General features: G+C 42.3%; 1 protein-coding gene across 2 annotated transcripts in view; it reads right to left on the bottom strand.

The window, feature by feature from the left end:
- CA8 (carbonic anhydrase 8) overlaps nucleotides 1-27,187 on the bottom strand; it is an 84,227-nt gene that overhangs the window by 36,544 nt on the left and 20,496 nt on the right. The window lies entirely within an intron of this gene.

Here is a 27,187-nt window from a genome sequence, read left to right as displayed (position 1 = left end):
CCACCATCTCCATCAAGAATGACACAAAGCCAGTCTCACATTCTGTAAATTAGTTCAACTTTCTAAGTATACATAGAGATAGCATCCTATGAAAAGCACTGCATCTTATTTAAAGCACGGTAAAGTAATGAATGCCAATGTGGAGCTCTTTTTTAAAAAAGGCCATTTCCTGCACTGCAGATAAAATTTTATCTGTGAAGGAATGACAAATAATACTCTAGAGGACTCTCTCACTCTTAGCCCTAGAGAGCTCGATGGTTTTCAAGTTTATCTAGAATACCCACTTGCTTCTACAGGGCTGATAAAACACTCGCAAGAAGCCAAATTCAATTCCCTGGTTAAAATCAAATGGCCGCTGAGGTTCTCAGTATAACAGTAGTTAGGTAAACCTTCTGCCGAGAATACTAATCATCGCTTTACATTTTAATCAAGTTATAATTACTTACCTCCTGAAAACACTGTTTCATTTAAGAATTAAACCAAAAAGACACACTAAAATTCAAACACCTTGTCCTTTTAGCATCCATATTAAAATATGAAGGAAAATTATCAAGGAAGATCGCTGTAATTTTGAAGCTTCTCTTGCTGAGTTTTCCCAACTAGAATCCAAAATTATAAAGCTGACCACTAGAGGGAAGTAATGAGGCTCTCTGTCTATAATATAGAAATGGTAACACAGAACAAGGCTCTCGGGAGTTTCTTGGACTGCAAGATCAAACCAATCTTTTTTTTTTTTTTTTTTTTCATTTATTTTTATTAGTTGGAGGCTAATTACTCTACAATATTGTAGTGGTTTTTGCCATACATTGACATGAATCAGCCATGGATTTACATGTGTTCCCCATCCCGATCCCCCCTCCCACCTCCCTCCCCATCCCATCCTTCTTGGTCATCAGTGCACCAGCCCCGAGCACTTGTCTCATGCATCCCACCTGGACTGGTGATATGTTTCACACTTGATAATATACATGTTTTGATGCTGTTCTCTCAGATCATCCCACCCTCACCTTCTCCCATAGAGTCCAAAAATCTGTTCTGTACATCTGTGTCTCTTTTTCTGTCTTGCATATTGGGTTGTCGTTACCATCCTTCTAAATTCCATATATATGCATTAGTATACTGTATTGGTGTTTATCTTTCTGGCTTACTTCATTCTGTATAATGGGCTCCAGTTTTATCCATCTCATTAGAACTGATTCAAATGAATTCTTTTTAATGGCTGAGTAATATTCCATGGTGTATATGTACCACAGCTTCCTTATCTATTCATCTGCTGATGGGCATCTAGGTTGCTTCCATGTCCTGGCTATTATAAACAGTGCTGCAATGAACATTGGGGTGCATGTGTCTCTTTCAGATCTGGTTTCCTCGGTGTGTATGCCCAGAAGTGGGATTGCTGGATCATATGGCAGTTCTATTTCCAGTTTTTTAAGGAATCTCCACTCTGTTCTCCATAGCGGCTGTACTAGCTTGCTTTCCCACCAACAGTGTAAGAGGGTTCCCTTTTCTCCACACCCTCTCCAGCATTTATTGTTTGTAGACTTTTGGATAGCAGCCATTCTAACTGGCATGTAATGGTACCTCACTGAGGTTTTGATTTGCATTTCTCTGATAATGAGTGATGTTGCGCATCTTTTCATGTGTTTGTTAGCCATCTCTATGTCTTCTTTGGAGAAATGTCTGTTTATCTTTGGCCCATTTTTTGATTGGGTCATTTATTTTTCTGGAATTGAGCTGCAGGAGTTGCTTGTATATTTTTGAGATTAATCCTTTGTCTGTTTCTTCATTTGCTATTATTTTCTACCATTCTTAAGGCTGTTTTTTCACCTTGCTTATAGGTTCCTTTGTTGTGCAAAAGCTTTTAAGTTTCATTAGGTCCCATTTGTTTATTTTTGCTTTTATTTCCAATATTCTGGGAGGTGCAAACTAGTCAATCTAAAAGGAAATCAACCCTGAATATTGATTGGAAGGACTGATGCTGAAGCTTAAGCTCCAATATTTTGTCCACTTGATGTGAAGAGTCCACTCATTGGAAAAGACCCTGATGTTGGCAAAGATTGAAGGCAACAGGAGAAGGCAGTGGCAGAGGATGAGATGGTTAGAGAGCATCATGGACTCAATGGACATGAATCTGAGCAAACTCTGGGAGATAATGGAGGACACAGGAGAAAGATGTGCTGCAGTCCATGGGGTCGGAAAGAGTCAGACACGATTTGGTGACTGAACAACAACGAAAACAACAACCCAGGACAAGTCAAGCTATTCAGAGCTCTCATTAACTTGGCTATTGTTGTTCAGTCGCTCAGTCATGTCTGACTCTATACAACCCCATGGACTGCAGCATGCCAGGCTTCCCTGTCCTTCACCACCTCCCAGAGCTTGCTCAAACTCATGTCCATTGAGTCAGTGATGCCATCCAACCATCTCATCCTCTGTCGTCCCCTTCTCCTCCCACCTTCAATCTTCCCCAGCATCAGGGTTTTTCCTAATGAGTCAGCTCCTCACAACAGGTGGCCAAAGTATAGCAGCTTCAGCTTTACCATCAGTCCTTTCAAGGAATACTCAGGACTGATCTCCTTTAGGATGGACTCGTTGGATCTCCTTGCAGTCCAAGGGACTCAAGAGTCTTTTCCAACACCACAGTTCAAAAGCATCAACTCTTCAGCACTCAGCCTTCTTTACTGTCCAACTCTCACATCCACACATGACCACTGGAAAAACAATAGCTTTCACTAGACAGACCTCTGTTGGCAAAGTAATGTCTCTGCTTTTTAATATGCTGTCGAGGTTGGTCATAACTTTTCTTCCAAGGAGAAAGTGTCTTTTAATTTCATGGCTGCAATCACCATCTGCAGTGATTTTGGAGCCCAAGAAAATAAAGTCTGTCACTGTTTTCACTGTTTCCCTATCTATTTGCAATGAAGTGATAGGACCAGATGCCATGATCTTAGTTTTTTGAATGCTGAATTTTAAGCCAGCTTTTTCACTCTTCTCTTTCACCTTCATCAGGAGGTTCTTTAGTTCTTCTTCACTTTCTGCCATAAGGGTGATGTCATCTGCATAGCTGAGGTTATTGATATTTCTCCCAGCAATCTTGATTCCAGTGTGTGCTTCATCCACCCTGGCATTTCACATGATACTCTGCATAGAAGTTAATAAGTAGGGTAACAATATACATTCTTGACATACTCCTTTTCCTATTTGAAACCAGCCTGTTGACCCATGTCCAGTTCTAACTATTGCTTCTTGATCTGCATATGGGTTTCTCAGGAGGTAGGTGAGATGGTCTGGTATTCCCATAACTTTAAGAATTTTCCACAGTTTGTTGTGATCCACATAGTCAAAGGCTTTAGCGTAGTCAATGAAGTAGAAGTAGATGTTTTTTTCTGGAATTCTCTTGCTTTTTCTATGATACAATGGATGTTGGCAATTTGATCTCTGGTTCTTCTGCCTTTTCTAAATCCAGCTTGAACATACGGAAGTTCTCGGCTCACATACTATTGAAGCCTAGCTTGAAGAATTTTGAGCATTACTTTGCTAGCATGTGAAATGAATGCAACTGTGTGGTAGTTTGAACATTCTTTAGCACCGCCTTTCTTTGGGATTGGAATGAAAATACCTTTTCCAGTCCTGTGGCCACTGCTGAGTTTTTCAAATTTGCTGGCATATTGATTGAAGCACTTTAACAGCATCATCTTTTAGGATTTGAAATAGCTCAGCTGGAATTCCATCACCTCCACTAGTTTTGTTCATAGTGATGCCTCCCAAGGCCCACTTGACTTTGCACTCCAGAATGTCTGGCTCTAGGTGTGATCACACAGTTGTGGTTGTCTGGGTCATTAAGATCTTTTTTGTATAGTTCTTCTGTGTATTCTTGCCACCTCTTCTTAATATCTTCTGCTTCTGTTAGGTCCATATTGTTTCTATCCTTTATTGTACCCATCTTTGCATGAAATGCTCCCTTAGTATCTCTCATTTTCTTGAAGAGATCTCTAGTCTTTCTCATTCTATTGTTTTCTTCTATTTCTTTGCATTGAACTTGGACTGCCCAGTAATGTCAAGGCACTGCCTTTAAGAAAGCAATGTTCTATAACTCTTCAATTAATAATGAAAGGCAGACCAATTTAATCTTTCCATTTCTGGCTGCAACTGTAGCTTTGGCATCCCAGTGGTACAGATAAGTGTACAGTGAAATAGATAAGAACTGTTTGCCGTAATTAAAATCAACAAGAAAAAAAGGCCAAGGTTGAAATCTATCTTGATTTCACAAATTACAAAGTTCAAATAAACGATTTTCTTACTTCTCATAGCAACAGTAAGGAGTATTTTTTTCTGAAACAAACCAGAAATGCATGTTTTGTGGTTGGCTGCTTTCAGTCTTTTTGTTTTCATTTCTGTTTCTTTGCCACTCCTCCTAATTCAGTAACATCCCATCACTCACACCTGCTTTTCCAAAACTACTTCATATGTGTTTTTGTTTAAAAAATGCAGAGTCCCCACTCCTTGATTGTGTGCTGCTCATGGTGATTTCGTTTCAAAGAGTAGGGTGCAGGATACCAGACAGTGGAGAAACGTGGGCAATGGCACCTGGGCCAGGTGATCAGTGGAGAAACATGGTCAATGCGACCTCGGTCAGGTGAGCAGGCCAACATGAGCAGTCATCAGACATGCTGATACAGGCAGCCTGGACATGATATGATGAACACAACATTTTACCTCTATGCTCTTCCTCCCAGTAACCCATAACCCCACTGTAACCATGAAGAAAACACCGGACAAATCTTAACAGAGGGATACTCTGCAAAATATCTGGCCCGTACATCTCAAAACTGTCAAGGTTATCAAAGACAAAGAAAGCCTGAGAAACTGTCACAGCCAAGAGGAATCCAGGGAAACAGGAGAACTAAATGCAATGTGGTGTTACAGATGAGGTCTTGGAACAGAAAAGGGACTGTAGGTGAAAACAAATAAACAATAAAATAAAGACTTAGCGTATCAAGAGTGGACAACTAATTACAGTCAATGTACCATACTAAGATGTTAAAAACACGGCAAACTGGGGCTAGGTTAGATGTGAATTTTCCATGCTCATGCTCAGTCACTCAGTCGTGTGCCCAACTCTTTGCAACCCCCATGGACTGTAGCCTACCAGACTCCTCTGTCCATAGGATTTCCCAAGCAAGAATACTGGAGTGGGTTGCCATTTGTTTCTCCAGGGGATCTTCCCAACACAAGGACTGAACCTCCATCTCTTTTGTCTCCTGCACTGGCACTCTTGTGCCACCTGGGAAGCCCAATTTTATAGACTTTTCTGTACTATTTTCATAATTTTCCTATAAATCTAAAACTGATCTTAAAAAAATACAATCTATTATAGAAAGAAAGGGGGAATTTCCTATCCGTTCAGTGCTTAGAACTCCACACTTTCAACTGCCAAGGGCTGGGCTCAATCCCTGGTCAGGGAACTAAGATACTGCAATCTGCAGAGTACAGAAAAAAGGAAAGAACGAAAGAAGGAAGAGAAAGAAAGAAAAGAAAAATTAAGGAAAATGCCGTCACTTCCACTAACCCAAGCTAAAAAGGATGACAGAAGACTGCTATAACCTTCATGTGACTAGTAAAATAACAGAATGAAAACAGCAAGACAATCTCTACCACCTGGTTTTCATCCTACCGTCTGGACCTTAAATAATTACTGGAGACGTGATAGCAGTCAAGGAGCAAAAGAGAGTCTTCCCTCACAGCCCACAAGGAACCCAAGCTTTATTAACAAAGCTCTGGTCTGAGAAACTCCCTTCTCGCGGAGGTGCTTTCTCTTGTTTAGTTGCTCAGCCGTGTCTGATTCTTTGTGACTCCATGGGCTGTAGCCCGCCAGGCTCCTCTGTCCATGGGATTTTCCAGGCAAGAATACTGGAGTAGGTTACCATTTCCTTCTCCAGAGTATCTTCCCAACCCAGGGTTTGAACCAGTGTCTCCTGCATTGGCAGGTGAACTCTTTACAGCTTTGCCTCATTTAGACCAAACAAAGCATCATCAGAGATCCCCTTTCCACAAAATTAGAAGGTAGTTAATGCAAGTGTCAGGAAAATTTCCAGCACGTTCTGAAAATCCAGTTATAACTATTACTGGTGACTTAAATGCTCAGTCCTCATCCATCACACACTCTACATTTTTGCTTCAGCTTCAGCATCAGTCCTTCCAGTGAGTATTCAGGGTTGGTAAGTATTCATCTTATATTCTGCCTTATATTAGTGTTGGTTCAGTTTCACAGAGCAAAGTCACTGTGCTTCAGTGCCTGTGATGAACTGAGAGCACTTTGGGGGTAATGGGGCTGGAAAGTTAGAGGGCTTCAGATAGTACAGAGGTTTAAAGGTTAATCAAAACTGTGCTTTGGGAAATGTTAAAGCAATATATTACTGCAGTGAATATGATTATTACTTATGCTGCTTAGAACCAAACACCCCCACACTGACATCTTTCCTTCAAAGGTCTTCTTAGCAGAATAGGGATGAATGGAAGTATTTGGCATGGGAGGTGGGAAGATAAGCTAGGTTCAGTTCAGTTCAGTTCGGTTGCTCAGTCATGTCTGACTCTTTGTGACCCCATGAACCTCAGCACGCCAGGCCTCCCTGTCTATCACCCACTCCCAGAGTCCAGTCAAACCCATGTCTATCGAGTCGATGATGCCATCCAACCATCTCATCCTCTGTCGTCCCCTTCTCCTCCTGCCCTCAATCTTTTCCAGCTTCAGGGTCTTTTCCAATGAGTCAGCTCTTTGCATCAGGTGGCCAAAGTACTGGAGGTTCAGCCTCAACATCAGTCCTTCCAATGAACATCCAGGACTGCTCTCCTTTAGGATGGACTGGTTGGATCTCCTTGCAGTCCAAGGGACTCTCAAGAGTCTTCTCCAACATCACAGTTCAAAAGCATCAATTCTTCGGCACTCAACTTCCTGCATAGTCCAACTCCCACATCCACACATGACCACTGGAAAAACCATAGCCTTGACTAGACGAACCTTTGCTGGCAAAGGAATGTCTCTGCTTTTTAATATGCTATCTAAGTTGGTCATAACTTTCCTTCCAAGGAGTAAGCGTCTTTTAATTTCATGACTGCAATCACCATCTGCAGTGATTTGGGAGCCCAGAAAAATTAAGTCAGGCACTGTTTCCACTGTTTCCCCATCTATCTGCAATGAAGTGATGGGACCAGATGCCATGATCTTGGTTTTCTGAATGTTGAGCTTTAAGTCAACTTTTTCACTCTCCTCTTTCACTTTCATCAAGAGGCTTTTTAGTTCCTCTTCACTTTCTGCCATAAGGGTGGTGTTATCTGCATATCTGAGGTTATTGATATGTCTCCCGACAATCTTGATTCCAGCTTGTGCTTCCTTCAGCTCAGCGTTTCTCATGATGTACTCTGCATGTAAGTTAAGTAAGCAGGGTGACAATATACAGCCTTGAGGTACTCCTTTTCCTATTTGGAAGCAGTCTGTTGTTCCATGTCCAGTTCTAACTGTTGCTTCCTGACCTACGTACAGGTTTCTCAAGAGGCAAGTCAGGTGGTCTGGTATTCCCATCTCTTTCAAAATTTTCCACAGTTTCTTGTGATCCACGTAGTCAAAGGCTTTGGCATAGTCAATAAAGTAGAAATAGATGTTTTTCTGGAACTCTCTTGCTTTTTAGAGGATCCATCAGATGTTGGCAATTTGATCCCTGGTTCCTCTGCCTTTTCTAAAACCAGCTTGAACATCTGGAAACTCAGAGTTCACCTATTGCTGAAGCCTGGCTTGGAGAATTTTAAGCATTACTTTACTAGCGTGTAAGATGAGTGGAATTGTGCAGTAGTTTGAGCATTCTTTGGCATTAAGCTAAGACAAAAGTTCTAACAGAAAATTATTCTAAGGGTGCATCCTTTGTGCTAAGTCGCTTCAGTTGTGTCTGACTCTTTATGATCCCATGGACTGTAGCCAGCCAGGGTCCTCTGTCCATGGGATTCTCCAGGCAAGAATACTGGAGTGGGTTGCCATGCCTCCTCCAGGGGATCTTCCCAACCCAGGAACTGAACCCACATCTCTTATGTCTCCTGCATTGCTGCTCTTTTACCACTAGGATCACCTGGGAAGCCCATTCTAAGGATATCTGATGGTTAACTTTGTGTGACAGCATGGCTATGGTGCCCAGTTGTTTGGTCAAGCACCAGTCTAGATGTAGCTATGAAGGTATTCAATATTTTTAGCTCTGATAAGGTTTAAATCAGTCGACTGAGGGACTTCCCTGGTGGTCAAGTGGTTAAGAACTTGCCTTCCAATGCAGGGACACAGGTCTGATCCCTGGGCGCAGAACTAAGATCCCATATGCAACTAAACTCATGCTCCACAACTAGAGGCCCACATGCTGCAACTGGAGAAAGCCCACATGCCTCAAGGAAAACCCAGCACAGCCGAAAAAAAGACAAAGACCCATTGTTATTCTCTCAGCATCATGACCCTCATTCCTTCCTATTTAAAAAATCTGACCTAGGATAAAAACTGTAAAGCATCGTTTAACTGTTTTAGAGGAACTCTCTGCTCTTCTGCTAAAGGACTCACAAATTCCAATTTCCTGCATTGATGATGCCACTAGGCCATTAGAATCTGCAAAACGTTCATCTTAATGTACGTAACTCACAGTGATGGATAAATTTGTCCAAATTTATGAAACTGTGACAGGCCATAGCCTTATCATCATTTATTTGTCACTGAGAAAAATAAGTTTGAAGAGTTTGAGGCAACCTAACAGAAAGCTATCTTCAAGATAAACAAGGTTTATTATTAACATAAATAACACGCCAGCATTAAAGTACAGAAGAGTGAATCATGAGGAATGGAAAAAGCCGTAAAAACTGAAAAGGCATCTATGACTCACATGTTCCTCTCCTGGCCCTGTATTCATACAGGTTCATGTCTTCTACCTTCAAACGTTTGATGCACTTTTCCTCTCCAATGACTCCCCATCTCCTCAAGCTGAGCATTTCCAAAACTGACATCCAGTCCCTGTTGCCGTTTCTGCCATTGAGCTCCCAATGCTCGGGGACCTCTACTGTTTTATCTTCAACTCACCAGGGCTCTCCTGACCCCTAATGCAAATGCATTTCAATGCTCAACCGGCATAGCCAAATAAATAAATGAAAATATTTTAAGTGACTATTAAAAAAAAAAAGTTCAACCAATCTCTGCCAACACTCTCATCATATTTCTCTGTTCGAAATCTCTAATTTTCTCATTTCCTACCCATGAAAGTGTCAGTGTGAAAGTGTTAGTCATTCAGTTGTGTCTGACTCTTTGTGACCCCATGGACTGTAGCCAGCCAGGGTCCTCTGAGATTCTCCAGGCAAGAAAACTAGAGTGGGTTGCCATTTTCTTCTCCAGGGGATCTTCCCAACCCATGGATTGAACCCAGGTCTCCTGTATCACAGGTAAATGTTTTATGATCTGAGCTACCAGGGAAGCCTACCCAAACAGGACTTAAATTTCTCTAACCCCATCCTTCCCCATTTTATTATAACTATCCTCCAAGTATTCAAATCAAGAGTGACTTCTGATCCCTCATGACACCCTCCCCATTCCCCTTCTGTTCCGCTCACTTGGAATGCTGGCCTCGCAGTCCTGCCACTTACCCAGAGTCTGCCCCCACTCCCTGACAGGCATCTGCTGGACACAGAGATCAGAGATAGGGATGATGGAGACGAAGACAAATATGAATCACCAGATACAAAGGAGACGGAAAAAATGGAACTTCTAGCCTAAACCACTGCCCCAAAAGAAGGATGAGTCTAGTTTTAGGGAAGAACTGAAAGTTACATCTTTAGTCAAACTGGTTCCCATCAACTTCCCTTGGTGATCCAGTGGCTAAGATTCCACACTCCCAATGGAGGGTGCCCAGGTTCAATCCCTTGTCAGAGAACTAGATCCCACATGCCACAACGAAGGCCTGGCACAGCTAAATAAATAAACATAAGTATTTTAAAATTTTGGAATTTTAATAAAGAAAGAAGACAAAGTAAAATGTCTGAGTAACAAAATGAGAGCTTTGAATAACTGAAAACAGCAAAGAAAGCACCTCCTCTCTCTAGAGCCACTCCTAAATATACGGTGCAGTCATCCATCTATAGATAAATTGAGATTTAGTGTATATTATTTTCAGGTGTGGTGGCACTTAAGATGTCATTGTCAATATATTAAAGTGTTATTATTCAGAGAAGGACATTCAAGGTGTAGACACAGTAGCGACAAAGCACGTAAAGCAAGAAATGGAAAATAATTTATTTGAAATTCTATCTCTGTCACCTACTTGTCATGTTTGCCTAAACTTAATTATATACTTTCTGATATCATTAAAAGAGAAATAGGAGGCTATGTTGGAACATTTCAGAGCAACTTCATTTATTAATATATTAATACCAAAAGCGATTTATATGTTCTTAGGGTTCAGAATCCTCAGTCTGAAATGGCACTCATAAATCAACTATACCTCAATTTTTTTAATGTTAAAAAAAGAAAAGCACTAGTTCCATGCAATTTATGAAAAGATTTTTTTTCCAAAGCAGAATGATTTCCTCTTTGAATGCTTATCTCCTTTTGTTTACCCTGATTTGGCTGCCCTCTTAGGAGCAGGGCATTGTAGTGTGGTTGTTGTTGCTCTTCAGTTGCTAAGTTGTGTCTGACCCCTTGCAACCCTATGGGCTGCAGCACGCCAGTCTTCCCTGTCCTCCACCATCTCCAGGAGTTGGTTCAAACTCAAGTCCAGTGAGTCCATGATGCCATCCAACAATTTCATCCTTTATCACCTCCTTCTCCTCCTGCCTTCAATCCTTCCCAGCATCAGGGTCTTTTCCAATGAGTCAGTTCTTCAAAAAACATGGTCAAAGTAGTGGAGCTTCAGCTTCAGGGATAGTCCTTCCAATGAATATTTAGGGTTGATTTCCTTTAGAATTGACTGGTATGATCTCCTTGCAGTCCAAGGGACTCTCAAGAGTCTTCTCCAACATCACAATTTGAAAGTATCAATTCTTCGGTGCTCAGCCTACTCTATAGTCCAACTCTCATATCTGTACATGACTACTGGAAAAACTAGAGCTTTGAGTGGTTATGACTCTTTTCCCCCCCAAAAAAGAAGCTGACTTTAAGCAATTCACTGTGAAAGGTTGGGAAAGGCTCACTGGAGCAGTCATGCGAATCAAAGAAAAAAATACATCATTTTGAAATATTTTATATGTAATGTAAGATCAGAAGCAATTAACATGATTCATTGACATTGGTTTCTTGGTTTTCCAAGAAATATCCTCTGTCTTATTTGCGAGTTATGGCTGCAATTAAGCTGCTATGACTTAAATTCTCTGCATTTCATGTGTCATTCTATAAAGCAAAAAATGTAAAGAGACCATGTCAAAAGGTCTTGGCATTATAGAATTAAGTCATGTAGAGACTGCATCTGTCATCCGAGCCCCTCTGCTCCCAAATGAGAACCACATTTGACAACAGAGCTCTGAAATAACCATGGCATTCATTAAAACATTTACTGAGCACCAGTAACATCAAGGGTTTTCATGTGCTCTGCTTTCAACATTGGAAATACAAAGACCTCAAATAGTTTTATAAAAGAAGCCAGGATGTGAATAAATAAAACTATGAAATTGACAGCTCATCAGAAGAAAAAGATGAGCAGAAAAGGTGCCTGTGCCCCATAAGTGAAAGAGAATGCTCTGAGGATATGTATTTATTTAATGGGCTTCCCAGGGGGCTCAGTGGTAAAGAATCCACCTGCCAATGCAGGAGATGCAAGATACTTGGGTTTGATCCCTAAGTCAGGAAGATCCCCTGGAGAAGGAAATGGCAACCCACTCCAGTATTCCTGCCTGGGAAATCCCATGGACAGAAGAGTCTGGCAGGCCACAGTCCATGGGGTCTCAAAGAGTCAGACACAATTTAGCAACTAAACAACAACAGTTTATTTAATGAGCACCGGTGCTATCTGCTCTGCTAGGCACCTTCCTTACAAACATCACCTTGCTCAGCTCCCAAGATCATCTCCATCATTGTTGTTGTTGTTCAGTCACTCAGTTGTGTCTGACCCCTTGCAACCCCATGGACTGCAGCACGCCAGGCTTCCCCTGTCCTTCACCATCTCCCGGAGCTTGCTCAAACTCATGTCCACTGAGTCGGTGATTCCATCCAACCATCTCGTCCTCTGTTATCCCCTTTCCCAGCATCAGAGTCTTTCCCAGTGAATCAGTTTTTCACATCAGGTGGCCAAAGTAATGAAGCTTCAGCTCTAGCATCAGTCCTTCCAATGAATATTCAGTGTGGATTTCCTTTAGGATGGACTGGTTTGATCTCCTTGCAGTCCAAGGGACTCTCAAGAGTCTCCTCCAACACCATAGTTCAAAAGCATCAATTCTTTGGTGCTCAGCCTTCTTTATGGTCCAACTCTCACATTCATACATGACTACTGGAAAAACCATAACTTTAACTATACTGACCATTGTCGGCAAAGCAATGTCTCTGCTTTTTATCTCCACCATGGCAGATGCTATGACCACTTCCGACACCACACTTTAATGAGAAGGGAATGGAAGCACAGTGGAGGGAGTACCCTGCCCAGGGTTGCACATCTGACAAGTGACAGAGTCAGAGCCTGGCCCAGGAGGTTTGGTTCTACCACCTATATGCCAGCTCTTTCCTCCAAAGAGAAGACTGATCAGAGTGGAACTCACAGCATGATTATTCACAAGATACATGGAGGAACTACAAACAATATTCTCTGTAGAGACAAGAAAACCCGGGGAGGAAGAATGGAGGGTGGACTACCCAGGAAACTGCTAGAATCCAGCCAGACTGTGCCCAATGCCAAGGGCACAAAGTGCCAAGTGCACACTTGATATGAATGAACACGCTTTCTCACTGTGAGCTCCTGCAAAAGTTACCTGAGCCCTGGGGCCTCAGCTGTAAAAGAAGGATCAGACCACCTCACTTGTAAAGCCATTATGGGGACAAGGGGCCTCATTTGGAAAGTTGCTGGTGAGTATCAGGTAGGTGATGGTGAGAGCCAATTGAGGGGGGAGAAGCAGGAGGTGCCAGTGGAAAGGTGGGCAGGGCTGGTCTTTGAAAACGAAGATGTGCTTATCTACCTTCCGTTTGGTTATTTTCTCATGCTGCCTGAACTCACTAGTTACTTTATTAAGGTTTACCGATAATTAATAACGCTTTATAGAAAAGCAGGTCACCAAAGTCAGTCAGCAATTCAAAGGCTTCCAGGAAGCAGGCTGATAAATGGGGAAAAGATGGAATGGAGCAGGGAGGAGGGAGCTGTGAAAAAATGGAAACTCGGCGTTCTGCCCAAAGGTGCTTAAATTCCCAAATTTCAAAACCATGGCACCAGGGGGGATTCAGCCCTACATCCAGCCCCAAAGGCCGCTGGTCTGCAACCCCTCGTGAACACCATTAATATTCAAACAGCAAAGTCTCCTGCCTGGAAGTGAAAAGTAAACCATCCGAAAGGAACCGTCTCTCCTTCCTGCCAGGGCCCCCCGCCTGCCTCCCCATCTCTCTCCATCCCCCTCCTCCACCCTGTCTCCTTCCTCCAGACTCATGGCCTAGTCAACATCTGCCTCTGCTCCGTGCTTCCCCGCCCCCTCCATGGACCTTGGGGCTTTGGCCGGAAGCCTCCCTCTCTATTAGCTCCTTTGTCATCATCACTTAAATATGTGCAGATTTTTCTCATCTTAAAAAACAAAAAAGAAACACTTCCTTGACCTCCCATCCCTTCCTACTGCTTTCTCTTCACAGCAGAGTTTTTCAAAAACTCTATTCTCCCCATCGCCACTTCCTCCAGGCCATTTCCTCCATGATCCACTGAAATCCATCTCTCATCCTGTCACTTTAGTGACACTGCTCTCACTGAGTCCATCGGGGCCTTCTTCTACCTCACACATCAGGCATGGGCTGACCTGACTGCCCCAGAGCATCTGAGACCCTCCTGATCTCGAATCGCCCCTTCCTATGCACTCGGTGCATCGCACTCCGCAGGTTTCCTTCTCCTCAACACCAGTTTCATCTTGGGTTTCTTTCCTGGTTTCCTTGTCCTGACTCCCCCCACCCGCCACCACCCCGAGGGGTGGTGCTATTAGGGCTCCATCCTTTCACCTCTTCTCTTCTCACGGAGCATATCCTTGCTGGGTGACCCCATGGCTTCACTTGTCATCTAGGTGCCCACGATTTCAAGGTCAACATCTTTACCCAAAATCTCCACCCCAGGTCTAGATCCTGCTACCCAACTGCCTACTGAGATACTTTATAGTCAGCATTTCATAACTGAAGCTCCTCCACCACCCCTCAGACCTCTGTCTCCCGCTGCTCCCAACTCAGTTAACAGACTCAAGTCAGAAAACTCTTCTATCCACCTCCTGCCTTACAAACAACCAAGAACTATGTCCTGACACTTTCCATCTCCTTACAGTCTCCCAACCACCCAGCTTCTTCCCAGGAGCAACTCCTTTCTTTAGACATCCATGACCATTGCTAGAATTATGGTCCAGTTCTCTTAACTAGCTTGTCTCTTTGCCTCTGAAGCCGGCTTTTCAAATTCACTGAAGACTTCACGTTGCAGTTCTGTCATGTTGCCTGAGTAGGAAAGTTCATCCAAGGTTTTTCCCTGTCCAAACTCTTTGGGCACAGTCCAAACTCTTTCATATACAATGCACTAAAAGAATATGTCTTTCTATGATCTTGGAAAGTGTGGCAAATTTGGTTTATCATGTATTAACTGCTTCAGGTGAGTTGATGATAAAAATTACAGCAATAAGTTCTTTTTAGTAGTAAGAATGCATGAAAAGCGATTTTAATTGGATTTAAAATTCGGAACTATTTCATTTCTCTGTGAAATACCATTGTCAATTTTCACCCCCAACTTTACATATCCCAGTCCATTGCCTGATAACCTAATTTTCAGGAACCTTTTTTTAAATCCAATTACAATATTCAAAAGATTACAGTTTATAATAAAATGCATTTATCTGAAAATGTTAAAGAAAATCCATTTTACTCCTCACTGTACCTGAAAAGGTACTCATCTGTGAACACAGCATACTCAGAGGTTTTCACTTTCTGAATGGCAATTATCTAGAGCAAAAATCAGGACCATTTCATTAGAAATATGAGAAGGCACAGACTGTAGACAGAAAACAATGGTAGTTGGTCCAGGGCTCAGTCATTCCCAGTGTAACCTTGAGCAACTTATTTAATGCCTCTTGACCTGATTATTCAGCTGAAAAACAGACATAACTCTACCTCTAAGGGATGTTTTAATGATTAAATAAGATATGGCATGTGCCTGGCACATGGACAGCCTTCAAAAGCATTAACACCGTCCCCACAATTCCCTGAGGACTGCAGTAAACTGAATCTTGCATTAACTCCATGGCTATGAGATAATGCAAAAGACATAAAACTTGGCAACAATATGAAAAGTGAAAGTGAAGGTCACTCAGTCGTGTCTGACTCTTTGAGATCCCATGGACTGTAGAGTCCATGGAGTTCTCCAGGCCAGAATACTGGAATGGGTAGCATTTCCCTTCTCCAGGGGATCTTCCCAACCCAGGGATCGAACCCAGGTCTCCCACATGGCAGGCAGATCCTTTACCAGCTAAGCCACAAGAGAATAGCATCCTGAATCTTTGAATTATGGTAAGAAAAGTGAACTTTGACAAGCTACACAAATAAATGTATATGTAGAGACATATGTAACAGAGTATTACCAAAACCATTCCCCAAGAAATGGTGGAATTCTCCCCACGTACCCACAACTTGGACCGCAAGGAGATCCAACCAGTCCATCCTAAAGGAGATCCGTCCTCGGTGTTCCTTGGAAGGACTGATGCTGAAGCTGAAACTCCAATACTTTGGTCACCTCATGCGAAGAGTTGACTCACTGGAAAAGGCCCTGATGCTGGGAGGGATTGGGGGCAGGAGGAGAAGGGTACGACAGAGGATGAGATGGATGGATGGCATCACTGACTCGATGGATGTGAGTTTGAGTAAACTCTGGGAGTTGGTGATGGACAGGGAGGCCTGGTATGCTGCGATTCATGGGGTCGCAAAGAGTCAGACACGACTGAGTGACTGAACTGAACTGAACTGAACCCACAACTAGATGAGGACACAGAAAGGCTACCCTAATCTCATGGACAAAAAAGCTCTGTAAGTATCAACACCTATGCTATTCCCACAAAGTGCTTCCTTATTTACATGTCTTGTTATTTACTTTAAAATCTTAACAAACTGATCGAACTCCCTCATTGCTCAAGAGAGTTGCACAAAGGACCATTCTTTGGCAAACTCACCCTAAACCACATTTCTCAGGGCTCATTAAACGGGATCATGCCTCCCAGGTAAGTCTTCAGCATAGGACTCTGATGCCAACACAGGAGTAGGGCTGAAGAGAACCAACCATGAATCAAATGATTTTCAAGGACATTCTAGAAAACTGGATTTTGACTCATTACTGACCTAAAACACAGAGTCCAAGTTCCTTTTCAATGGCATGATAAGGTGAAGTATCAATTTCCTTGATTGAGGTGGAACTTGGACCAAAACAGCCTGGGTCAAAAAAGGTCAACTAAGAACAGGAAAGACATCAATGGGTGTGAACCAGAAAAAGCACAATTCAGATAGGAAACTTCACCTACATTTACACGGCAATGCACTGCAATTTCACGCAACTCACATTGACATGGGGGAAAAGGATTTCCAAAACAAGATGATAACGTGTTGCACATATTCCAAAATGTATAATCAGCAAAGCTGAAATGCTTTAAAGGCTAAGAGGGCAGATGTGGGGGACCAATTAGGAAGTGAGGATTTTTACCCCTGGGCTAGCTTCTCCAGGACTGGCTAGAGTCTCTACTTTAAAACACTCCTGATTGACTGGTCTGTGCAGTCACTGATGTCTAAACTAGTATATACTTTCTACTACTCCAAGCCCTTAGCATCTTGGCCATCCAAGCCATTCTCTAAAAAACTATAGAAATTCAAATAATACAAACAAAAATGTTCCCAAAAAGTTTATATTACAGATAGCATATATATTTCAGAGAAATGAAATATGACAAAATATTTTATATAATCTATGTACTCACTGAGATGCTTCCTAGGAGGCTCTGTGGTAAAGAATTCACATGCTAATGCAAGAGACTCGAGTTCAATCCCTGGGTCAGGAAGAGGAAGGAAATGGCAAACCAATCCATTATTCTTGCCTGGAGAATCCCATGGGCAGAGGAACCTGACAGGCTACAGTCCGTGGGGTCACAGATTCGGACAAGATTGAAGCGACTTAGCACACATGCAGAGCTGATCTTGACATCTTCCCCCCATTCCCTCTCCCTCCTGGTATCCCCACATCATTTAACAACACCCAGTGCTTCCTAAGCCTCCCAACCAAAATCTCCATTCATATTTGACAAGAATAATACTATGTACATGCTCACCAAATATCATCTGCACCCCCGCAAAATTATAGTAGCTGGTCATCCCAATTTTGCACCTACTTTCCTTCCCAAGCTTCTAAAAATAAGGTCAGGGAGAAAAAGGCAGAGTCATCTCCATTCTCTCAAATCTTTGTCCCCACAGGGCTCAGTATTTATTCAGTAAGAGATGCCACCTACATGTTTCTGACATTAGACTCAAACAATCAAGGATAATTTTTCCTAGCAACAGGGCTCAAATTTAACTAGAATCAAGAAGCAAAAGGTCTAGTTCTGCAGAGGTTTTTATCTCCCCTGGATCAGTAATGAAAGTAAGACAAATTCTAATCATCTAAAGAAAACTTCCATGGTGTTTGCACAATTATGGGCCCCCTACAAACTTTGAAATGAAGTCTTCATTAAAATTGAGATGGATGTAAGTATAAATAGCCACATAATCTGAAGCATCTTCATTTGTTTCTTTCAAAGTCAATACTTTCTTACTTCTGCCGCTTCTTTTAATTTTTAAAATACAGAAACTTAAGAGAACACATGCTAGTAAAGTAATGTTCAAAATTCTCCAAGCCGGGCTTCAGCAATACGTGAACTGTGAACCTCAAGATGGTCAAGCTGGTTTTAGAAAAGGCAGAGGAACCAGAGATCAAATTACCAACATCCACTGGGTCATCGAAAGCAAGAGACTTCCAGAAAAACATCTATTTCTGCTTTACTGACTACACCAAAGCTTTTGACTGTGTGGATTACAAGAAACTGTGGAAAATTCTGAAAGAGATGGGAATACCAGACAACCTGATCCACCTCTTGAGAAACCTATATGCAGGTCAGGAAGCAACAGTTAGAACTGGACATGGAACAACAGACTGCTTCCAATTAGTAAAAGGAGTACGTCAAGCCTGTATATTGTCACCCTGCTTATTTAACTTCTATGCAGAGTACATCATGAGAAACGCTGGGCTGGAAGAAGCACAAGCTGGAATCAAGATTGCCAGGAGAAATATTAATAACCTCAGATATGCAGATGACACCACCCTTATGACAAAAAGTGAAGAACTAAAGGGCCTCTTAATGAAAGTGAAAGAAGAAAGTGAAAAAGTTGGCTTAAAGCTCAACATTCAGAAAACTAAGATCATGGCATCCAGTCCCATCACTTCATGACAAATAGATGGGGAAACAGTGGAAACAGTGGTAGACTATTTTGGGGGGTTCCAAAATCACTGCAGATGGTGACTGCAGCCGTGAAATTAAAAGACGCTTACTCCTTGGAAGGAAAGCTATGACCAACCTAGACAGCATATTAAAAAGCAGAGACATTACTTTACCAACAAAGGTTCATCTAGTCAAGGCTATGGTTTTTCCAGTGGTCATGTATGGATGTGAGAGTTGGGCCATAAAGAAGGCTGAGCGCTGAAGAACTGATGCTTTTGAACTGTGATGTTGGAGAAGACTCTTGAGAATCCCTTGGACTTCAAGAAGATCCAACCAGTCCATCCTAAAGGAAATCAGTCCTGAGTGTTCACTGGAAGGACTGATGTTGAAGCTGAAACTCCAATATTTTGGCCACCTCATGCGAAGAGCTGACTCACTGGAAAAGACTCTGATGCTGGGAAAGATTGAAGGTGGGAGGAGAAGGGGACGACACAGAATGAGATGGTTGGATGGCATCACCGACTCAATGGACATGAGTCTGAGTAAACTCCAGGAGTTGGTGATGGACAGGGAGGCCTGTCCATGTATGGATTGCGTGCTGCAGTCCGTGGGGTCGCAAAGAATCAGACACGACTGAGCGACTGAACTGAACTGGAGAGCCATCAGGCACACTGATGGGATATAGACATCAATGTTGAAAAGTGATACCAAGGAAAGGGTGTGACCAAGGAAGAGAAAGACTCTGGGACCAGCAACTCACAACAGCAACGTGCAGCAATTCCAAGGAGCTTAAGCATCAAGAAAAATGGGGGACTACCCTGGTGGTTCAGTGGTTAAGAATCTGCCTTCCAATGCAGGGGACTCAGGTTTGATTCCTGATCAGGGAACTAAGATCACACAGATGGAAGAGTAACTAAGTCCTTGTACCACAACCAGAGAGTCAGAGCACCGCAATGAAGATCCTGTGCACCCCAACTAAGATCCAACACAGTCAAATAAATATTTTCAAAAACACCAAAGTGGAGAGGTTCTGGTGGGTGCTACCCAGAAAACCCAGACAGAAATGCACACGACCCTGTGAAAATCAACAAATTCAAACCATCAGACTACTGAAAATGTTGTCCCTCAAGAATACAAATCAACTCCAATTAACAAGTAAAAACTGAAATCCAGTCATCTTTAGTTTAACTCACTCTTCCATTGTGTCAAGAAATATTAGCTCTAATTAAGACTCAAATTACACAACGTTTAGTGCAGCTTCAAACATTATCCTCTTCACCCTACCTACAGCAAAGGGCGTCTTCACAATTTTTAAAGAACTATGACCCCAACTACTACTGTTCTTTACTTAATTTGAAAGCATGCTGGGATGAAAAGTACTGCAGGAAGTAAGAGGATAAAATGGCACTTGCTAAAATAACGTCATTTATTAATCTGATTCTATTAGCTTCTCCCCAGCATGGTCCCTCACTTGCTAACTCCCTCTCTTTCCTATTAATTGTGCCATCACTATTTCAATTACTCGAGTTCCATCTCACAGCATCATGCTGGCCATTCTAATCACTCCTCAAGCCCCAGCCCATGTCCTCTCCTACATCTTTACATCCACCTCTTTTTTTCCCATCCATGTCATTTTTATCCAGCAAACTCCTACCCAGCCATCAAAAGCCCAGTTCCAATATCCACCCCTTCCCACAGTTCTCTCTGAGGGCAGCAAAAATCCATTATTCCATGATGTGTGTCCCCATTTACATTTTATCCCTTAAAGCTATTTTCCTATATAACAGGCATTTTTAATAGGTCACATCTTCTTGGAAATAGAAAGTTCTTCTAGACCTAGATTATTTCTTATGTATTATCCTATATCAGTACCAACCACAGCAGCAAACATGAAGGAATTGCTTCCTACGAGTATCGTGAACTGTTTTGCGTGGTTGTATAACCTCTCTGAAAGCGAAAGTCACTCAGTCGTGTCTGACTCTTTGAGACCCCATGGACTATACAGTCCATGGAATTCTCTAGGCCAGAATACTGTAGTGGGTAGCCTTTCCCTTCTCCAGAGGATCTTCCCAACCCGGGGACCGAACCCAGCTCTCCCACACTGCAGGCGAATTCTTTACCAGCTGAGCCACAAGGGAAGCCCATAACTTTTCTAGAGTTATCAACTTACATGCATGCCCTGCGTGCATGTGTGCTCAGTCATGTCTGACTCATTATGACCCCATGGACTCTACCCCACCAGGCTCCTCTGTCCATGGAATTTTCCTGGCAAGAATAGTGGAGCGAGCTGCCATTTCCTCCTCCAGGGATTCAACCCTCGTCCTCTGTGTCTCCTTCATTGCAGGTGGATGATTTATCACTGAGCCACTGGGGAAGTTCATCATTTCACATGTTTATATCTTAATTCTGCCTCTTCCAACCAGACAACAAAATCATTAAAAACAAATATTATCTAGGAAAACAAAGGCAGAACACTGACAGAAATCACAGCAATACCTAAAAACAAAAATAAACAAACTGGACCTAATTAACTTAAAAGCTTCTGCACAGCAGAGGAAACCAGAAACAAAATGAAAAGAAAACTCACAGAATGGGAGAAAATATTCACAAATGAAGCAACTGACAAAGGATTAACCTCCAAAATATACAAACAGCTCGAACAGCACTATGTCAAAAAAACAAACAACTCAATCAAAAAATGGGCAGAAGATCTAAATAGTTCTCCAAAGAAGAACATTCAGATGTCCATAAATCACATGAAAAGATGCTTAAAATCACTATCAGAGAAATGCCAATCAAAACTACAATGAGGAATCACCTCACACCAGTCGGAAAGGACATCATCAAAAAAACTACAAACAACGATTGCTGGAGAGAAGTGTGGAGAAAAGGGAATCCTTCTACACTGTTGGTAGGAATGTAAATTGATGAAGCCACTATAAAAAACAGTAAGGAGGTTTCTTGAAAAACTAAAAACAGAACTACCATATGATCCAGTAATCCCACTCCTGGGCATATATCCATAGAAAACCATAATCTGAAAGCATACATGCACCCCAGTGTTCACTGTGACACTCTTTACAATAGCCAAGACATGGAAGCAACCGAAACGTCCAGCCAGATGAATGGATAAAGAAGATGTGGTATATATATACCATGGGGTATTACTCAGCCACAAGAATGAAACAATGCTATTTGTAGCAACATGGGTAGTCTTAGGCATTATCATCCTAAATGAAATCAGATGAAGACAAATATCATGTATCACTCATACATGATACCTAGTATTTTTTTTAAAAGATACAGATGAACTTATTTACAAAGCAGAGACAGACTTACAGATATTGAGAACAGACTTACGGTTATTAAAGGGGAAATGTGAGCAGGAGAGATAAATCTGGAGCTTGGGATGAGCACACACATATTACCTCATATACAGGGTAGATGACCAACAAGGACCTACTATATAGCACAGAGAACTCTACTCAATATTCTGTGATAACCTCTATGAGAAAAGAACCTGAAAAAGAAGGAATGTGCATAACTGAATCACCTTGCCGTACACCTGAAACTAACACAACACTGTAAATCAACTATACTCCCATAAAATTAAAATACGAAACAACAACAAAGGCTGTCTTCTTACCTTTCATATTTCTCACAGAAAAGTGTGGAAGTGTTAGCTGCTCAGTCATGTCTGACTCTTTGTGACCCTCATGGACTGTGGCCCACCAGGCTCCTCTGTCCATGGGATTCTCCAGGCAAGAATACTGGAGTGGGTTGCCATTCCTGTCTCCAGGGGATCTTCCCAACCCAGGGATTTTTTACCCAGGTCTGCCTGGCTTTAAATACAGACACTTAACCAATGCCTGCTAACTGAGTGGTATACATCAATGCTATCATCTTGCCTTCCTAGCAGACTCAAAAGTTAGCATTATCTTTCTTTTCACTTGCTCATGAGCTACTAAGTACCCCCACTGAGCTCAGCTGAGGAGAGGGCAGCAGGATCACTACAGCCTCTATCCCCACTATGACCCAAGCCACTGACCAAATACAGTCAAGCTCTTTAATACAGTCAAGTCCTACATCTGCTAGAAAACAGCAAGGTTAGCAACACAGTTAAGGCACGTCAGGGCTGGTAAGTTCATTAGGAACAATGCCCACTGATAAAAATCTGTAATATTTGTTCTCCGTAACAAGGTGGATAAGTGATATTTGTGTTTAAAAATTATTGAAAAATATTTCCAGAGCCATACAATGCAAATTCAGAACAGGATTAACGATTTTAAGTCCTGGACATGGGTCACAAGTTTTGAAAAGTGAAGCATCTATAAACTGTCCTCATCTCTTTGGTTTAAAAGCTGGTCCAAGCTGAGATGGTGAATTGGGCAAAAATCCACCCAAGTAAATTATAAAGAAAAATAAATAAATAAATCCTGTACATGTTTCGAAATCCCTGCTCACTCCGAGCCTCAACTCCTTCTAAAAAGAAGAAAACTGTGGGACTAAATTAGGCATAATGGAGAGCAGGCAGGAAGGGATGTGGTCCCAGATGGTTAAGTGAACAAACCTCCAGTAAAAGGAAGCCAGACTTCCTTCACTGACCACCAGATGCAGCTGGTCTCTTGCTCGTGTCTAATGCCATAGAACTGTAAAGGCTACTTGGGAGAATTTTGAAGAGTTAGTCTTATTAACAGGAAATACCTCTTCCCTGTTCCTTGTTCCCATAAAGAGAGATTTTTCCCTAAACAAAGCTGGCCTGCCTTCCACCCCTTCAACTAACTCCTCCCTCCTCTTTATTCCTCTTGTGAAGTTTGAGCTACCCTTAGAAAGCAGGCTAATAAAGCCAACCTAGAACCTCTCCCCCACAACCCCCACCTCCTTACCCACCTTCTTTCCCTCCCTTCTCACTTCCCCCCCACTCCCACTGCCTGTAACTGAGTAGGCTGACCCTTCTCTCTCTCATACTAAGCTACGTCTGCAATGTCCTTGATCTACAACAAAGGTGATGCTTTGTTCTCCATTATCTGATGACTCTAACGATGCCTACTTCCTATTTGCTTAGAGCTCAGACTTGGGATAAGCGATCTCTTTATGGGATCTCCTGGGAGAAATCACCAATTTATAGACCCACCAAGGAATATCCATGAGATGTACATTAACTCTGAAGGCAAACAAACTGGTTCCACTGAATAAACTCTCTCATTCAGAGCTCTAAGTGATTCGGTAAGCTGGATTTAGAAAATACACTTGCCTTAGGGTTTTCAGTGAAAACGTTAATTGATTTTTTTTTTTTTAAGTCCATCTTTCATTTGTCAGGTCTAAAAATTACAAATGTTTTCCTTTTATACTTAATGTTTAAAATCTGGATTTCTTTTTTTCTACTTATTTCAAGGTTTCTTAAGGAAAACAAAAAAACAACAAAAAAAAAACTGTACCATCCCAAGTTACAACATTTGCATCCAACAGAGCTAATTGTGCCCTTACAATGCTTTTAGGAAACACCTTAATACCAGATTTTGTAAGTAAAAACAATTGAGAAATGGAATACTTCCTGCCATATCAGTAAACAAGAAAGTCACAGCCATCAGCGATTGCAGGCACCCCAGGGATGGTGAACTGGTGAGCCCTGAGGGGACTCAAGAAGGAAAGAATACCTGCCCTCTTGCAGCCACCAGACTGCAGCAACTCCCTACGGTGAGCCCTGAGGAAACTCAGAATGTGAAACACAGGACACTGGCCCCAGATAGCTGAGGTGCAAATCAAAGGAATAATTTCAGTGAGCTCAGACTCTTGCATCTTCCCCTACATGGAAAAGCTCTAAATCCCTTAACTTGGGATATCTGCTTTTCCTTTAATTAACAACCATCTTTTGACATTCAGGCTACTTGTTCTTTGTCCCAAAACTTCTATATAACCTGGCTCCTCTCTTCATTTCCTTGGGGGCAATTCTCTCAGGGTCACTTGAGATGCTGCCTCCTGAGTTTGAAGACCTAAAATTTCCCACAAATAAAACATAACTCTCAACTTTTAGGTTGTGAATATTTTTCTAAGTTGACACAATATTTTCCACCACCAGATTCAGTGAATTGTGCTTCCAGTATTACACCATTAATTTTTACAGCCTCTCGCTAAGTTTCATAAGGGTGGGCAAAACTTCATTACCCTTATGTACCAACGAAGGAACTGAGGTTAAACACCCATAGAGAAGTCCGACAACCAGTACCATGGTGAATTGGAATGAGAGTTCAGCCCTCCTTGACTGACAACCCATGTCACCGTGATGGAGGAAACAGAACAAGTTCTATCTTGAAAACTGGACTCCATCTTGGGTCGGACTGTGGACTCAGCTCTCTGCCCAGTATCTATGGAAACGTCACGCCAACTGGAAAACCAGGCCCCCAAAAGGAAGAGCCCCAGGGCTCTCCATCACCTAACAGAATACCCTAATTATCTGTGTAACTGAATAGAATCATACATTCTATTATGCTTATTGGGGTATGACCACAAGCCTATTGATAATTGTCCACTGTTAACTACCTAGGCTTAAGGCATAAGAATCACAGGTTAACTTTGACTGTCAGGGAATTTGGGGGGGTAGATTTGTGCACGTACACTTAGGGTATATAAGGTTTTCACAAAACTGTCTGGGGTCCTTGGCTAAGAGGAGACTCTGCCTTGGGCCCGCCGGTGTAAGAAACTGCACTCCACTATCCGCATTGTCCTTCCGAGTGAGTTTGTTTCCTGGGATGCGTGGCTACAACAGCACTAGTGGTAAAGAATCTGCCTGCCAATGCAGATGTAAAAGATGTGAGTTCAATCCCTGGGTCGGGAAGATCCCCTGGAGTAGGGCATGGCAACCCACTTAAGTATTTTTGCCTGGAGAATCCCATGGAGAGAGAAACCTGGCAGGCTACAGTCCATGGCACTTAGCACGCACACAGGGGTTTTAAAGAAAAAAAAAAAAAACAACACTTCAAACTTTTTTCTCCATTCATAGTCTCTGTATTTCTTATCTGTAGGAACAAAAAAAAAGCTTCTGGTTTCGCCCTCATGGTATTTTCACTAGATTTTTATCATCACAACCACAACTACATCCCCCATCTCTTCCTAATGATAGGAAATACGTCCTGAAGGGTTTACTTTGCCAGCCTCTGATCTTAGGCTTCCCTGGTGGCTCAGACAGTAAAGAATCCACCTGCAGTGTGAGAGACCTGGGTTCAATCCCTGGGTCAGAGAGATCCCCTGGAGGGAGGGCATGGCAACCCACTCCAGTATTCTTGCCTGGAGAATTCCCATGGACAGAGGTTCCTGGCAGGCTACAGTCCCTGGGGTTGCAAAGAGTCAGACACGACTGAACTACTAAGCACAGCACAGCCTCTGATCTAGTTTCAAGCCCCTTCTAAGGACAGGAACATCAAGGCTGTGTGCAGTTTACTAACTTGCTCAAGGCTCCAGAGCCTGGATTTGGATCCTAGTTTTCCGACTTCCAGCCCAAACTCTTTCCAGCTACACCATCCTGACCCCTCCTGCGAGGTTCCACTGTTACTGGAGGCAGCAGCACTGGTATCAGGTTCTCCGGTTGCTTTCCTGAACAAAGACCTTTCCCAACTCTTCCCCACCATCAAAACTCTCCTGTCCTGTCTCTCACTGATTCTAATGTTGCCAGGTTACCCTACTTACTCTCACCTACGGCTACCTGTAACAGGGTTGGACCTAGCACAGTGCCTTCTGCATACTAGTTGATAAACATTTCATCTGGCTGACAATCAATTACATCTTAACATATCTGTTTTCTAATAAGTGCCTTCAAAAGTCTTCCTCTAGATATTTCCAGAGAAAACTATAATTTGAAAGGATACATGCACCCCAATGACCACTGCAGCACTATTTACAGTAGCCAGGACATGGAAGCAATCTAAATGTCTATCAACAAAGGAATGGATAAAGAAGGTGTGGTACACATATACAATGGAATATTATTCAGCCATAAAAAAGAACAAAGTAAAGCCATTTGCAGCAACATGGAAAGACTTAGAGGTTATTATACTGAGTGAAATTAAGTCAGACAAAGAAAGATACATATCACATTGCTCACACGTGGAATTTTAAAAAATGGTGTAAATAAACTTATTTACAAAACAGAAATAGAGTCACAGATGTAGAAAATAAACTTACGATTACCAATGGGGAAGAGGGGAGAGGGATAAATTGGGAAATTGGGATTGATATATAAACATAAGAAGGCTGAGCACTGTGGTGCCAGAGAAGACTCTTGAGAGTCCCTTGGACAGTAAGGAGATCAAACCAGTCATTCCTAAAGAAAATCAACTCTGAATATTCACTGGAAGAACTTATGCTGAAGCTGAAGCTCCAATTCTTAGGCCACTTGATGCAAAGAGCCAACTCACTGGAAAAGACTCTGATGCTGGGAAAGATTGAGGGCAGGAGGAGAAGGGGGTCACAGAAAATGAGATGATTGGATGGCATCACCAACTCAGTTGGACATGGGTTTGAGCAAACA

Source organism: Muntiacus reevesi, chromosome 12 (genome assembly GCF_963930625.1).
Source record: "Muntiacus reevesi chromosome 12, mMunRee1.1, whole genome shotgun sequence".
Lineage (NCBI taxonomy): Eukaryota > Metazoa > Chordata > Mammalia > Artiodactyla > Cervidae > Muntiacus > Muntiacus reevesi.
This window is presented reverse-complemented; position numbering and strand designations above follow the sequence as displayed.